A 16943-nucleotide genomic window follows, 5' to 3' on the forward strand; every position below is an offset into this window, starting at 1 on the left:
AGTTGAATAAAATACATTGATTTTTAAGTTATTTAAATTTTTTCATTATCTATTTAATTAAATTTCCCAACTCTTTTATATAATTTATTTTTTTTTTTTATAAAGAAAAAAAAAGCTCCTTAATTGCGATTTTTTAATAATTTATTTTATGTAGTATCTGTACTGTCTATCCAAGAGGTGAAATTAATAAAGATTTTGTTACTTACTTAAAAATATTTTAATAATTTCTTGAATTAATTTTCAATTGTGTGTATCCATGATTTAACTTCAATAAAGAAATGTTTAATTACATATAATTTTTTTAATAATTTATTTATTTTTATTTAAAAATATTTATAAAAAATCTGTAAAAAAAATTATTTTTTTTAGTTAATTTTATTTTTGAAATTTTTATTTAACCAAATGTCTTTTTTTTTTTTTTTTTTTTTTTTTATCCAAAATTTTATATACCTACATTAATTTCTCATTTTTATTATTATTTTTTAAATAATTATTTTAACTAATTTATTGTTAGGTTATAGAAAAAGATAAAAAATTAAGGTTTTTTTTAATTACTTATAATTTTGTAATAGTTTATTTAATTAAATATCTTTTTTTGTTTGTCCTTCAGTTAACTTCAATAAAGAATGTTCTCGTTAGTTACAATTTTTTAATAATATATTGAATCAAATTTAAGTATTACTGATCAAAGAGTTGAATTCAAGAAATAAATTGTTACTTAATGAGAATTTTTAAATAATTTATTGAATTAAATTTCTACATCATTTAGATAAGTGAAAATTGTTTGTGATAAAGAGAAAAAAAAGTTACTTACTTGCGATTTTTTCACAATTTCTTGAATGAAGTATCTGTAATTTATATCCAAGAGGTGAAATCAATAAAGAGTGTGTTACTTAATTACAAATATTTTCATAATTTCTAGAATGAAATTTCAGAAGGGTGTAACCTAGAGACGACTTCAATAAAGAAATTAATTATAATTTTTTTAATAATTTCTTGAATTAAATTTCTACATCGTGTAGCTAAGTGTCAAGTGTTTTTGATAAAGTGAAAAAAAAAGTTAATTAATTGAGATTTTTTCATAATTTAATGAATGAAGTATATGTACTTTATATGCATGAATTGAAAACGAACAGAATTTGTTACTTACTTATAAATATTTTAATAATTTATTGAATGAAATATCTGTAGTTTGTATACATGAGTTGATATCAATAAATAATTTTTTTTTTTAAATAAATTCTTAAATTAAATTTCATTCATTTTTATAAAATAGATGAATTCAAGAAATAAATTTATACTTACTTATACTTTTTTCATTATTTATTGAATTAAATTTACAAATATCGTATCTTAATTCATAAAAAAAATAAATAGTTTTTTACTGAATTTGACGTTTTTCGTAAGTTATTGAATTACATTTCTTTTTTTGTTTATTCTGAAGGTAACTTCAAGAAAGAATTATCTACTTACTTACAATATTTTAATTATTTATTTAATTAAATGTCTTTTTTATTTAAAAAGGAGGCGACTTCAAGAATGACTATTGTACTTACTTGAAATTTTTGATAATTTATTAAATGAAATTTCTTCAGTGTGTATCCATGAGCTCACATGAGTTTGCTACCTATTAGGAATTCCGTCATAAATTATTGAATGAAATTTCAGTATTTTGTATCAACGAGTGGAAAACAATACGGACTGTATTACTTACTTACTATTGTAGTACTATTTATTGAATTAAATACATGTAGTGTTTCCATGACGAGAATTCAAGAAAGCTATTTTTACTTACTTAAAATTTTTTCATAATTTAATGAATTTAATAAAACTATTCTAAAGAATAAAGACTGGTTAGGATTAAAGATATTTAGTGCTTAAAATTATTAACATATTTTTGAAAGAATTTGCTACTTACTTAAAATTTTTTATAATTTCTAAAATGAAATTTCTGCATTGTGTATCAATGAAGTAACTTCAAGACAGAGTTTGTAGCTTACTTAGAGTTTCGTTATAATTTATTGAATTAAATGTCTTTTTTTATTTATACAGGAGGTGAATTCAAGAAAAATTTGTCCCCATGTGTCTGACAATAGATGTATTCAAATTCCTTTTCTTACATCTCCGACTTAATTTATTTTTTAACGACCACCAATTAAAGCAAAACCACCCGTAAACAGTAAACTTAGTCTCTCAAACCACTTAAAGCTATTTTAAAATATAGAAAAACTAATTATAAATTTAAAATATGTCGATTTTATTGACTAGTACGTAAGTAAAATAAACATAGACTAAGGAACCTGAGTATCTCAATCCCATTCTATATATATTAAATGATAAATAATATAATGATATGAATAAAAAATTTCGTTTTTAAAGAAAACCAACAAAAGAAAAAACTCACGGACTTGGGCAACTGAGTCTCTCAATCCCAGTAAAGCTATTTTAAAAGATACAAAAACTACTTATTTAACACAAAATTTTCTTTTTTAATGACGGACAAGTAAAGAAAAATCAGACGGAATAATGCAACTGATTCTCTCAATCTACGTAAAGCTCATTTAAAAGATACAAAAACTAATTATTTAAAAAACAATTTTAGTTTTTAATGACCATCAAGTATAGAAAAATCACACTTAATTTTGAAACTGAGTCTCTCAATCCCATTAAATATCCTTTAAAAGATACAAAAACTACTTATTTAAAATAAAAATTTATTTTTTATTGACCCTCTAGTAAAGAAAACTCCCACTGAATTATTAACCTGAGACTATCTCGCCCCTTCAATATCTTTTAAAATAAAAACAAAATAATTAGTTAAAACACTCCTAAAGATTTTAATGTCAATCAATTAAAAAAAAAATCACACTGACATATTCACCTGATTCTCTAAATCACCTTAAAGATATTTTAAAATATAAAAACATTACTTATTTAAAACACACATATCGATTTTTATTAGCATAAAGTAAAGAAAAATCACACGTACTTAGTCTAATGACTCTCTCAATACCATTAAAGTTCATTTAAAATTTAATAACTATACTTATTGAACTCTACCATTTCGTTTTTTAATGTCCAACAAGGCAATAAAATTCTCACGGACTTAGGCAACTGGGTCTCTCAATCCAATTAAAGATCTTTTATAATAAAAAAAAACAAATTATATAACAAAAAAATTTAGTTTTTTATTAACATCAAGTCCAGAACAAACACAATCAATTAGGCCAAAGACACTCTCAAGCACACTATCTATATTTTAAAAGAAACAAAAAAAACTTATTTTACAAACTAATATCGTTTTTAATGAGCCACAACTAAAAAAAAAATCACACTGACTGAGTCAACTGAGTCTATAAATCCCAGTAAATATATATTAAAAGATAAAAACTCTACATAATTAAAAAACACAAATATATTTTAATTAGCATCAAGTAAAGAAAAATCACACGGACTTAGGCACCTGAGTCTCTCAATCCCCTTATAGTTCTTTTAAAATATACAAACTCTACTTATTTAACAAGAAATTTTCGTTTTTTAATGACCATAAAGTAAATAAAATTCTCAAGTAATTAGGCAAATGAGTATCTCAATCCCCGAAATGATCTTTTAAAAGATAAAAAAACAACGTATTTAACATAAAAATTTCTATTTTAATGAAAATCTAGTAAAGAAAAATCACACGGAATAAGGCAACTGAGTCTCTCAATCCCCGTAATTAAAAAAAAAAATCACACGGAATTAGGCAACTGAGTCTCTCAATCCCCGTAAAGCTCTTTTAAAAGATACAAAAAATACTAATTTAACAAAAATATTTCGTTTTTAATGAACATCAATTAAAGAAAAATCACACGGAATTAGGCAACTGAGTCTATAAATCCCATTAAATATCTTTTAAAGGATAAAAAAAAAACTTATTTAACCATAAAATTTCGTTTTTAATGAAAATCACGTCACTATAAATCACACGTAATTAGGCACCTGGGTCTCTCAATCCCCTAAAAGCTCTTTTAAAAGATAAAAATACTACTTTTTTAACATTAAAATTTCGATTTTAATGACCATAAAGTAAAGAAAAATCACACGGACTTAGGCAACTGAGTCTCTCCATCACGGTATAGATCTTTTAAAAGATACAAACACTACTTATTTAACACACAAAGTTAGTTATTAATGACAATCAAGTAAAGAAAAATAACACGGACTTAGGCAACTGATTCTCTCAATCCCCTTAAAGCTCTTTTAAAATATAAAAAAACTTCTTATTTAAAATAAAATTTTCGTTTTTAATTAAACTATATTAAAGAAAAATCACACGTAATTAGGCGACTTATTCTCTCAATCCCCATAAAGCTCTTTTAAAAGATACAAAAACTAATTATTTAAAATAAAATTTACGTTTTTAATGAAAATCAAGTAAAAAAAAATCACACGGAATTAGGCAACTGAGTCTCTCAATCCCCGTAAATATCTTAAAAAGATACAATATATAATTTATGAAAAAAAACTAATAGATTTTATTGTGCAACTATTAAATAAAAATCACACGTACTTAGGCAACTGAGTCTCTCAATCCTCGGAATGATCTTTTAAAAGATAAAAAAACTACTTATATAACACTAAAATTTAGTTTTTATTGACAACAAAGTAAAGAAATATCACACGGAATTATTCAACTGACTCTCTAATTCCAATTAAATATAATTTAAAATATAATAAAAATTCTTAATTAAAATAAATATTTATTTTTTAATTTCATTCAAGTAAAGAAAAATCACATGGACTTAGGCAACTGAGTCTCTCAATCCCCATCAAGCCCTTTTAAAAGATACAAAAACTACTTATTTAACACAAAAATTTCGTTTTTAATGACCATCAATTAAAAAAAAATCACTCGCACTTAGGCACCTGAGTATATAAATCCCAGTAAAGATATTTTAAAATATACAAAAACTATTTATTTAACACATAAATTTATTTTTTAAGTATCATCAAGTAAATAACAATCACACGGACTTATGCACCTGAGTCTCTCAATCCCCGTAAAGTTCTTTTAAAATATACAAAAACTACTTATTTAACACAAAGAACCCCCCTGTAACTTAATCCCTTAATAAATTAAACCCCGTTACAAATTAAACTCTGTTATTATTTAAATTACTGTTAATTTACGTTAACAAAATGCACCACGCCACATAATAAAAAGGTATTTTTAAAAACGGGAGCTCGTTTTACGAAAAAAAAAAAGGGGGACGCCCCGGGCGCCTGCCCCCCCCTTTAACTGAACCCGTGTATAACCGAAATCCCACCGTGCAACTGTCTCCTCTTTAACTGAACCCTCGTGCAACTCACCCCTCTATGCACCCCCCCCCCCGCATAACCCGTTTCAGCCATTTCTTTTTAAATTGACAATATTTTTAAAACATTACTTAAGTATTATAAATACCACATCGGCGAGGTAAAGCTAGGTCAAGTCACAATGTCATTATATCTTTACTTTTAAATTAAGATATTTAATAATTTATATCAATTCCCATTTTAAGCGTCTACGAAAATATATTTTCGCAAATATATTTTCGCAAAAAAAAAATTCACAAATCTCGTAAACTAAAGAAGTAATTACCCTTTTCAAATGCATTACTCGTTAAACTATTCTCTTTGAATTCAATTCTCTTACTAATATGTAATGTAAAGAAAACTAAAAAGATACACCTGTTTTTCCAACACGGATGTAACCTAAAAAAAAAACTTGTTTATCATGAAATAGAAATTCAGTTAATTGTGCCAGAAAAAACTTGAAGCAGAACAGATTATAACCAACCTGTTTGGTATGGGCACGTACGCAAAGTATAAGAAAACCCGTCTGGTAGGACAAGTATCGTTCGTAGTAATAGGTGATTGACCCGTGGTAAGGCATATTACGCAATCACCCGTGAAAGTGCATACACCTTTACACTGTATATTCTTGTAGTCGTCAAACCTTTGCACTGTATATTCTTGTAACCGTCAATGTAATCGTCAAAGTGCATACACCCTTACTACTTGCATCCAGACACGCAATGCAAACAGGGGCAAAGTAGCAAATGTGGCAACTCTTCTCTGGTAACCAAACCACCATCGAATGGAAAAGTGGTCGACACTTTTACATCCAGTTGCATGCCTGGACAAGCCTTTATCCATACTCAATATTTCAACAAGGTAGTTAGCTGTGTAAGCACTCCAAGAAACGATCTGAGGAAAAAATACAATCTGAACTATTCCTCAGCCTCCGCAAATCTATAAACTCTTCCCGAACAGTTGAATGAGGTTCTCTTAGTTTCCACCTTTAGATTCTTGACAGGCAGTCTTGACTAGTCTTGCGGTCCTTGACTAGTGGTCCTTTCCGGTAGTTTCCTTATTGATGAAAAAAATTCCAACCTCCCAGATGATATTACACAGGTGCATCCAGACACGCAATGCAAACAGGGGCAAAGTAGCAAATGTGACAACTATTTTCTGGTAACCAAACCACCATCGAATGGAAAAGTGGTCAATACTTTTACATCCAGTTGCATGCCAGGACGAACCTTCATCTACATTCGATATTTCAACAAGGTTTTTAGCTTTGTAAGTGCTCCAAGAAACGATTGTAGGAAAAAACAACAATCTGAATTATTCCTCAATGCCCACAAAATCTATATACTCCTCCTGAACAGTTAAAGAAGGGTGTGTGTGTGTTGGGAGGAAACAACCATTGGGAAAAAACAGTCAAAAAGATTTTGGAGGGCTGAATAGTTTGCAGTTTCTGTCCACCCATTAGAAAAAAACACAAAACACTTCATGGGTCAGTTTTTCCTCCCCCGTGAGGATTTACCAAACCAGTGTGTGCTGTACATCCTTTTTGGCCCAGTTTTTCCCCATTTTTGAGCAAAAACTGACAATGCAACCTATAGTAATAGTATAGTAATAGTAAGTATAGTAATAGCTTAATGACTGCAGAATTGATTCCTCAATAAAAACGAAATCTGTTGGTTGTATCCACGCTTCAGGTTTTCAAAGCTTCATGCGATAGTGATGCCGATGAGGAAGTGGGATGGACTGAAACTGAGGCCATAGAATAAAAAAATATTAGTTCAGACAGAGAAAAATGTTCAAATTTTGTTTAACAGAATGAAACTCGGCGCAAAAATCGGTAAACATTTTTCATTTCATATTTTGAAAATTTTCAAAAAATTACTGAATTTGACCCCGATTTACTAAACTTACTAACTCGGGTCCATTTTTACTAAATTTAGTAAAATTTTTACTAAGGGTGGCAACACAGCAAGGCCTTACCCAGAGGGGGTGGGGCAGCGGGGGGCGGGGGGTTGAAACCCCCCGAAATGTTTCTTTGACTCTTAAAAACGTAACAAAAATGGATATAAACAAATTTTATATGCGTTTTTTTAATTTTTTTTTGTGTAAACCACACCCCTCAGATTTTTTTCTTGAATAAAACCCCTCCAAAAGAAAATCCTGGATACGGCCTTGCAACACAGCTTGCAACTTTCTATAAAAGTTATATAGGGAGGAGTGTAAGGGGACTTATAATTTTGTGTTTGGGGAAAGGGGCTGAAAGTGAAGCCGATGAAGTGAACTCTAAGAAAAAAACACCATTGTCTTTTAAAAGACATAGTCAAGGGGGGACATTGAGGGTCCTGGATACTGACTCTTGGTAAAGGTGTTTTGACTCTTTCAGGTCCTGAGTCATTTTGCTGTTACTTATAATATGCAAGAAAAAACTTCAGATGCAGCTTTTATCCTTAACACATCAGCATAGGTTATACAAAGACATGATGCTTCTGAGCTTCCGAAATAGGCTTCGGAAACTGAGCTTCAGAAGCTTCTGAAACCTCCAAGAACTTCTTTCTAGAAGTAAGATCAGACGTATTTGTGTCATGATGATGCTTCATGGCTAGCTGCTAATATACTTTCTCGAATTCTTTAAATAAAGCACTTTGGGGAACAGCCCTAATGTCATAGTCTTTTGATAAATGCGGCATGAATTTCTCCTGTAAACCAGCCCTCCAATTGGAATATAGGATACTTTGTTCATTAATATTATTCAGTTGCCATTCCTCCAATTCTGTACGTATTCTATGATGTCAGTTTAATTTATAATTATTTCTTGACAATTTCCAACTTCAGATGAAAATCACACTTTTCAATTTGGAAATCTCTTTAAACAATGAGAGATCATACTACTCAATCATACGACTTTTCACATTTTGGACATTCAGCAATAGTTTAAATGATCGATAACAATGTCACTTTTGTTAGACAAGTGATTATCTATATCACTAACGCCCTCTGTTAGATTTGGATAGTAATTATTGACTGGGTGTCAAATTTGATTGATGTGAAGAGCCAACAATTTGGCTAGATGGTAAATACAATTCGTCAGAGAATCGCTGTGAGGGACATGTCTCTTGTCAGCGTAAGTGATGAATGAGGCACGAACAAACAGAATTAGAATGTTTTCTCCCGTCCATTTTGAATGAAGCTGGCAGGTTGCTGAGCACCGACTAAAAAGAGTGCCGAAGACAGAAATATGAAGTATGGATTCTTGCCGAGCAGTGAAAAGAAAAGTTGATTAGATGAGACACGCAAAAAAGGCTCTTCTTTTTCTTCTTTGACATTCTAATGCCTCATGCATCAACTAGAATTTAAATTCTAGACACTTTTCTTGTATATGTGCTTTTTCTGTGCTATTATAAATCTAAGAATTAATTAATTGTGGCGTTTAAAATTGTCCAACTTTCATGATAGACATACTCATGAAAAGAACTTAAAAAAAGTATTATTTGAGCACAATGGAGAAATGGTGTAGTCAGAGGTTTATTTATAATTCAAAACATTATTCTGTACTTGCCAATTATGTCGACCACACTCAAGAAGTGTGATCTGTATGATCTGAGTAAAACGATTTCTCTGTCTGCATTCGGAGATAATTAGCTTATTCTCAGTGAGATAAACCACTATTCAGGTATATTTTAATTAAATATTTAATATATATAGTTGGTTTTGATTGCGTAAGATATTTAATATAATGCGGTCTGAGCAGCCTGCTTTCCGAAATTCTCTGTTAGTTTCCATAATTTTGTTTCTATTGTATTTTCATCATATTTTGGTATATTTCATTATGATTAACCTAACTTCACTTCTTGGTTGTGGCAGTGGCGGATCCAGAGGGGGGGGCGAGGGGGGTTCGCGCCCCCCTAGCGTAGTCTAAAGGTGCAATTTACTTAATTAACTCAAGTTTGCGTTAATTAAACTTGCTCCTAGCTCAAGTTTATCGGATCAACCTATTTTGCACCCCCCCTAATTTTTTTTCGGATCAACCTATTTTGCTCCCCCCCCCCCCCCCAAAAAAAAAGTCTGGATCCGCCCCTGGGTTGTGGTCGATATAATTGACAAGTACCCAATATTCACTTATTGTTACAAAAATGAATTTAAAATACAGCCTTTGGTGCTAAAGTGGCTTACGTTAATTTCAATGACGTAATACCAATGCATGCCAATTGCTTCTCCTGTATGAAGAAGAAAATATCACCATGCAGAAGCAAAAGTGCTTTATTCAGTTTTTTTTATGTTAAAAGCGTTTTTTACAATTTGTAAATCAGTATTAAAAGCTGATTCCTTTTATGTATATATTTTTGTTAAAATTTTGTCCTTTAGATTTTTTGTTTCTATTTACAACGATTGCGCTATACTTAGTGTTCATCACAATGATTGGTATGATATTCTGAGTGCTAACCATGGAGAAATGGTAAAAATATATTAATATTATTAAAGTGATAATCTATAATAGCCTAGTTTGAAATTTGAAGGAAAAAAAAAGACCCATCAGTATTAGATTAGAAGCTTAACAGAACAGATCACAATAGATTTTTGGGACCCTGGAGTACTCCGTGAATAAAACCTACCGCTCTCAAGCAAAAAGGAGAGGGGATCAACTCTCGGCAGTCACCAAACTAGCACAGTGTAAGGAAAACTACACAAAATCAAACTGAGTCCAGGCCTGCGTGGGGCTATCTCACCCCCTTTCCCTGGTTCCATCATTATACTCGAAGATTTGCATTTTGCCGAAATTAAGTTATTTACATACAAATGCTGGATATTAGAGGACAGGAAACCGGGAAGGAAATATTGCTCAAAACATGCACAAATGCGAGGGAGAGGTCTACTATGATAGCCTGGTCCTAAAAATTAACATGGTTTTAAATTTGGATCTGCCGAAACGGCAGTCAAACAAAGGTGAATATAGAGCAAAATATTGGGGGAAAATGTGACAAGGGCGCCAATTATTGACCAAATTGAAAATTTTATTTACAAAAATAGAAGAAAAATGGAAAGATGAGGCCGGGATCTCCCCCTCCATCCCCTGGACCTGTCATTGCAGTCAAATCACCATTTATCCTCAGTTATTTGGATAGGTTCCCTTATTTCTTACTCTGACCATATAACACAAAAAAAAATCTTCTTCACATTTTTTACTTTAATTTATGTATTAATTTCTTGTATGCTCCTGAAAATGGTCAGAGGCTTGAAAATGTTCTAAACATCTAAGAACCCCGTATCCCAGAAGGTATGTTTTCCGTTTTTCCAATCTTCGTCTCCTTGACATTTTGGATTTCTCCAGAAATAAATTTCTTCGTAAGTGTCTACTAAGTTGACTCAAACCACCTCACCAAAAAGAACAGCGTTTGACACTTAATTTCAAAGCTATTTGCTTAAGCTTTATTGTTCAACAATCTCTCAAAAAAAAAATATCTGAGATGTCCTCCTTCTTTTTCTCAAGATCATTAATACATCCAAAACTTTTACGAAAAAATGTTGGCCATCTGTTGACCGAAACCTTTTTTGAAGAAAAAGAATTAGACTTGACATAGATATTAATGCCCATCAAATTAGTATGAGTAGCTGTTATCATTAGTGTCACTATAGGAAAAGGATTTTTCATAAATTTTCAACTTGCATGACAGTTTGGTAAATATAGAAGTATTTATAGAAGCAAATAGAAGCTCTCTTCACTTTCTCTGGATTTTCACTGACTAATGTTCGTTTAAATGTAGCGAAGCAGAAACATTTGAACGACATTTGTCTTGACTAGTTGTGCTCAAAGTGTTGTCCGGTCTAGGAATAAAAAGAAGAAAAAAACTGGAAAGAACCATCACTGCAAACGTAATACTTTGCGCTGGTTTAGGCCTATTGCATTATGTATCCCGACAAATTTTTAACATGGTCAGTTACTTCATTTGAAAAAGAAGGTTCATCCTAATATTTACCCTTTAAAGGTCAGAAAATAGGCCCATAGATTAAATGATTGATCACACAGGTGCAATCAATATCAATAAGAAAACAGATAGGATTTTGTAGGGCTGAGTATCTCTCCCGGGACAATGGAAAGAAAACATATTTTTAAAAAGTTACAATTTTCAGCAAACTTATTGTATCCACAAAACATAAGCCTCAATCTTAAATTGTATTAAATAAAAAAACAAGTTTTTTAAACTGAAAGTAAGGAGCGACATTAAAACTTAAAACGAACAGAAATTATTCCGTGTATGAAAGAGGCTGTCCCCTCCTCACCGCCTCGCTCTTTACGCTAAAATTTGTATTTTTTCAAAAAATAGCGTTGTGAGAAAGTTTAAATTTAGCGTAAAGAGCGCGGCGTTGAGGAGGGGGCAGCTCCTTTCATATACGGAATAATTTCTTATTTTCTTTATTTTTACCCCCAGGGTTATCATATCGAACCTTCAGTATAATAATAGGGGGAGAGAGAGTGTCCATACGCAAAGGGAGAAAAATTCCCAAAAATGTTTCTGATCTTGAAGAATACTACCCCGTTACATTCAGCGTGTAGTGGGGTTTTGAGCACTATTCAATAGAAACGGGATACTTTGTATTCTTTTTGGGAAGAGTGGCGATGGATGTGTATCTGTTTGTTGTGTTTTTTTTTTTTTTTACAATCGGCGCATCAAACGTATTTAATTTAGGGGTGCTAGAACATCAGGAAAGCCCTTCCAGACGGAAACTTTACAGAAATTATTAAATTATATAACACAATAATTTAACAATTGAAAAAAAAATTATTATTCCTGTTGGGTAACTACCATACCTTTAAAATATTTTTTTTTTTTGATAAACTTTCAAATAAAAAAAGAAGTTAACAATTTGATCACTAATTGCAAACGAGACGTTACTCACGTCAAACGTAAATACTGGAAATATGAAATTCGAAACGAATCGATAAAGATCCTGCCATGTTACTACTACACACTGCACCACCAAGCCGTCTGAGGCCAATGCAGCTGCACAAACACCTCCTCCATCCTAAACTATTTCAAGCCTCACTCTTTGCCTCCACCCAAGAAGTTACAATTTATTGTAAATCCTTCCTTTTGAACTCTTCACAACCCATTCAGGGACGTTTGGCCTCAGATGGACGGCCGAAAAGAACAATCTTTTCTGGTATGGGGCCGAACGGAGACTTCTCGTTACGCTAAAGTTTTTTATTGTTTTAAAAACTAAAGTTGTGAGACAGAGTCAAACTTTAGCGTAAAGAGCGAGGCGTTGAGGAGGGGACATCCCCTTTCATATACGGAATAATTTCTGTTCATTTTAAGTTTTAATGTCGCTCCTTACTTTCAGTTTAAAAAACTTGTTTTTTTTATTTAATTTCTGATAGTTTTTTAGTTAATGCAGCTTTTATTTTGGCTCACCGTCATTGAATAAGTAAATAAAATTTGCATAAAAATTTTACTTTTCTTTTGCTAAATGGCTGTCTCTAAATTTGGTTCTGACATAATTTACAAATTAACTTATGTAACAAACTTCTATATTCGTATATTTTTCTTCTGGCAAAAAATACAAAGTTGCAGATTTTTGCAGATATGAGCTTGAAACCTATGTTATAGGGTTTTCTGATACGCTGAATCTGACGGTGAGATTTTCATTAGAATTCTTTCACTTGTAGGGGATATTTCCCCCCTCTTTAAAAAATCGGGTAAATTTTCTTAGGCTCGTAGCCTTTGATGAGTAATACTAAACTTAATAAAATTTATATATTTAGAATCAGCATTATAAGCCCATTCTTTTGATACATTTATTGACATTACAATTCCGTTTTTAAAAGTTTCGATCACTATTGAGCTGTATCACTTGTTTTTTTTATTGTTTTTTTATTATGTATATGTTATTACGTATATGAGGGGGTTCTCCCCTTGGTCAATACCAAGCTCTTTACGTTAAAAGTTAAAAAAAATTTAATTAAAAAAACCCTGAATCACAAAGGCCGTTTAATTAGAATAGATAGCTCTTTTGAAAGTACTAAAAAAAACTGTAGCGTAAAGAGCGAGGTATTGACTTGGGGGAGAACCCCCTCATATACATAATAATTTCTGTTCGTTTTCATTTCTAATGTTGCTTCTTACTTTCAGTTGAAAAAACTTGTTTTTTTAAATTTAATTTCTGATCGTTTTTTAAATAATGCTCGGAAATCCGGCGCCCCCTTCATAGCAATGTCCCTTCCCCCATGAAAACTTCCTTCATGAAAAGATCCTCCCATATAACCCCCGACCTATCCCACCCCCCAGCAGAAAAAATTCCCCCTGAAAACGTCTGTATACTTCCCAATAACCAATACTATATGTTAACATTGGGTAAAGTTCATAACTTTCAGCCCCCCCCTGGGGGCTTTGAGGGATTAAGTCATCCTAAAAGACATAGTTATAATATTTTCGACCATGCTGAACAAAATGGCTATCTCAAAATTTTGATCGGGTGACTTTGGGAAAAAATGAGCGTGGGAGGGGGCCTAGTTGCCCTCCATTTTTTTGGTTACTTAAAAAGGGCACTAGAACTTTTAATTTTTGTTCCAATGAGCCCTCCCACGATATTCTAGGATCACTGGGTCGATACGATCACCCCTGGGGAAAAAAAACCCAATAACACGCATCCGTGATCTTTCTTCTGGCAAAAAATGGAAAATTCCACATTTTGTAGATAGGAGCTTGAAACCTCTACAGTAGGGTTCTCTGATACGTTGAATATGATGGTGTGATTTTCATTAAGTTTCTGTAGCTTTTAGGGGGTCTTTCCCCCTTTTTTCGAAAATCAGCCAAATTTTCTCAGGCTCTTAACTTTTGATGGGTAAGATGAAACTTGATGAAACTTAAATATTTGAAATCAGAATTAAAATTTGATTCTTTTGATGTATTTATTGGTATCAAAATTCCGTTTTTTAGAGTTTCGGTTACCATTGAGCCGGGTCGCTCCTTACTTACAGTTCGTTACCACGAACTGTTTGATAATCAAACCAACTTGAAATTGCATAGCTATAACTCACAAATTCCGTACTGATAAGTAATAAGAAGAAAGTGTGGTTAAATGATAGAGCAACCAATGAGTAGAAGGCTATCTTATACTCGTGACAGGACCACGTGGTCCTGTCAGCATTTTTAATGCTGACGGGGTTCCAAATAAGGGCATAGCCTCCCTAGGGGAGATGGATTTCTGAGAAATTGATTGCGTAATAAAAGTGTGTCAATGACCTCTTTTTTCCAAGGTCGATTTATTTGATGTTTCTATGTGTAATAACTCCGGGACGAAGGTTGCACATGCGCATTGAATTCTAACGGGAACAATGTTATTGATCTAGGACTCGAGGGGGAAGTGAATTTCCGAGAACTTGATTGCGTAATCAAAGTGTGTCAACAACAACAACATCGACCTTGACATTCGCTGAGAGCGTGCACTTACAAAAACAACAACATCGACCTTGGAACACCTGTGCTGTCGACCTCAATTCACCTATCGTGAATCAATAATTCCCATTAGAAACAACAAATTAATTTCCCCTTTCTTGACAGATCAATCAACCAATGACATCATCTGTCAGACTTTAAAAATTTTCGCATAGAAACGATTCTCCAGGAATAGATCCAAGTCATTAATGTCATTGCCTCGGAAACAACTCTTTTGGTTGAACTCCAAAGGATATTAATAAGCAAACGCTATGGAAACAGTTCTCCAAGAAACATCTTAGCGATGAATTGTTTTAGCGCGGGAATCAGGTTTCCTATTAATTTGAAATGCGTTAGCGCAGAGATGCCAAAAACAAAAGGAACACGCTGAAATTACGTTTAGGGATTATTTGGGCGAAACGGTTTTAGACAGGCTATGGAACTATTTCGGCGAAAAATTTAGAGACATTTTAAAAGATGATTTTAAGAAAGGTTTTAGAAGAGAATTTAATGGGGAAACTCTGTGGTCGTTATAATACACAATTTCCATTTGAACAGTGTTGTGAGGTCCTCTACCCCAACCCCAAAGGGTTCCAACCCTCCTACCCCAACCCCGAAGGAAGCCCCCGGTCCTCAAAGGCCACCCGGGCTCCCAAAGGGCCAACCGGCACCCAAGGGTCCCCCGGGCCACCAAAGGTCCTCCCCCGGTCCCCAAAGGTCCACTGGGCTCCCAAAGGCACTCCCCCGGTCCCCAAAGGTCCCCGGACCCCAAAGGCCATCCCCGGGCCCCCCCAAAGGCCCATCAAGCTCCCAAAGGACCAACGGGGTCCCAAAGGCCCTAAACCAGTCCCCAAATGTCCCCCAGGCCCCCAACTGTCCCCCCGGACCCCCAAAGGCCCTCCCCCGGCCCCCAAAGGGCCAACCGGCGCCCAAAGGACCAATCGGTCCTCAAGTGTCCCCAAGACTCCCAAAGGCCCCCCCTGTGCCCCCCAGGCCCGCCCCCGGCCCCCAAAGGGGCCCCGGCCCCGAGAAGCCCCGCCGGGATGCGCCGTGGGCCAGGAAAGCGCCGCAGGATGTGCCGCAGGGATGCGCCGTGGGTCAGGAAAGCGCCGCAGGGAATGCGCCGCAGGGAGGCACCGCCGGAAAGCGCCGCGGGATGCGCTGCAGGGATGCGCCGCAAACAAAGTAAACTAAAAAGTAAAAATTTCGAAATGTTATCCCCCAAACTTCCTCCTCAGACCCCCAAAGGCCCTCCCTTGGTCCTCAAAGGTCCCCCGGGATCCCCAAGGGCCCCCCGGCACCCCACGGGGCCCCCCCACCACCTCCCTGGGCCCCCCAAAGAGTCCCCTCTCCATTTTTTTTAATACATTTTTATGGGGTTATTATATCTTTTCTGAACAAGTTCCATTCATAATGTCATTCCTAAACCCATTTCCCAACCTCAAAGAGCTCCTTCCCCAATTCATAAATACTTTCTTGAATTTCTTAACATGATATTTTTTCTAACGTTTTTATGTATCTTAAAATAACATGAAATATGCTAACGGCTCTACCAATCATACTCTGTGCTTGTTCATGGACACGACGCGGCTTTTCCACTGGTACTCTATGGCAGGTTATCGACACTAACGAGTGTATTGCATGCATTAAATCAGTATTTTTTACGCAGTGGAAGGATCAACACACAATTCATATCTGTAAAAAGTGAAGATGAATTATTCGACGAAAGTATGCGCACATGAAAAAATCATTGCCGTGTTGAACGCTGACAAACAGAAATACCTGAACTATGAAACGAGTGCAAGCGGTAACACTATTGTAAATGTATGCATACGTTGTCATGACAGCAAGAAGTTACATTTCTTTGGACTATCGAAATCATTCAAAGTTGCTCAAGGTGGATATGCGAGAGTGAGATCACCAGAGATGATAGTACTAAAGGAGAAAGCCAACCTAAAAATAATTTTCGAAGATCGGTGACTACTTCTAGCTAATGATTCAGATAGGACGATACTTATTGATATATCCTTTTTCCATCGTTCTGATATTACTATTCAAATGAAATCAATGAAGAAAGGAAAGGCCTACTGCTGAACTAGTGTTATAAATCATATCATGTCTACCTGCCAGAACTGCTATCTATGCAAAAATAATGTGAGAATAGACAGTGAAATCGCA

This window comes from Artemia sp. Qi Xiang Cuo, chromosome 5 (genome assembly GCF_049724085.1).
Source record: "Artemia sp. Qi Xiang Cuo chromosome 5, ASM4972408v1, whole genome shotgun sequence".
In the NCBI taxonomy this organism is placed as follows: Eukaryota; Metazoa; Arthropoda; class Branchiopoda; order Anostraca; family Artemiidae; genus Artemia; species Artemia sp. Qi Xiang Cuo.